Raw genomic sequence first — 1,186 nt, forward strand, 5'->3', positions numbered from 1 at the left:
AAGAGTTGTGAACCAGAGCATTTGGCCAAAGAAATTTCTAAGCAGCAAAGCATTAAGGAAGGTGCATGGTTGCTTTTAAGAGCTTACTCTGAGTTATGGCGGCAAAATCATGATGTAAAGCCAGAATTTAAAAGGGAATCAGAGCGTAAAGACTTGGAAAATTTGCAGCCTGGCCATGCAGTAAAGAAGTGGAAAGCCAGTGAACAAGGCAAGTGTGAAGCAGATAGACTTGTTGCTAAAGACATTATCTTGGCAGTGAGGCAGCCAGATGCTAATAGCAGAGAAAATGAGAGGAAAGCCCTGCAGGCATTTGAGAAGCCTGGAAGGGTGACCCACCCATCACAGACCCTGAGGCCTAGAAGGACTGAGTTATTCTGGAAGACAGACCTGCAGCGCAGCTGTCCTCAGGATCCTGCTCCCTGCATCCCAGCTGCTCCAGCTGGAGCAGCCCCAAGTGTGGTTCGTGCAGCAGCCCTGGAGAGTAGAGGCCCGAAACCTCGGTGGCGTCCACGTTGTGTTTAAGTCTGTGAGCGGGCAGGATGTGAGAGCAGTGGAGGTGTGACATCCTCCACCCAGATTCCAGAGGATGTATGGAAAAGCCTGGGGACCCAGGCAGAGCCCTGCCGCAGGGGTGGAGCCACCACAGAGGCCATCTACTAGAGCAATGCAGAGCAGAAATGTGGGGTCAGAGTTGCAGCAGAGAAACCCCAATAGCATCATGCCTACTGGAGCCGTGAGAGCAGGACCACCATGGAGACCCCAGACCTTTGGAGCTACCAGAGTGGAACACCAGCCTGGGAGAGGTGAAGGGTGGCCCAAGACCAGGAAATCCAAAAGAGCGGAGCTGCCCAAGGACTTGGGGACCCAACCCCCTCACCAGTGTGCAGAGGCAGTCGAACATGGAATCAAGGTACCTGATTCACCAGCCTTGAGATTTAATGCCTGCCCTGCTGGGTTTCGGACTTGTTTGGGACCTGTTTTTCCCTTCTTTTGGCCTATTGCTCCCTTTTGGAATGGGAATGTATACCCAATGCCTGTTCCACCATTGTATCTTGGCAGTAGATAAATTTTGTTTTGACTTTTACAGGTTCAAAGCTAGAAGGATTTTTGCTTTTGGTCTCAGAGGAGACTTTGGACTTTGGACTTTTAAGTTGGTACTGGAGCAAGCTAAGACTTTTGGGACTGT

Source organism: Galeopterus variegatus, unplaced genomic scaffold (genome assembly GCF_000696425.1).
Source record: "Galeopterus variegatus unplaced genomic scaffold, G_variegatus-3.0.2 Scaffold7634, whole genome shotgun sequence".
In the NCBI taxonomy this organism is placed as follows: domain Eukaryota; kingdom Metazoa; phylum Chordata; class Mammalia; order Dermoptera; family Cynocephalidae; genus Galeopterus; species Galeopterus variegatus.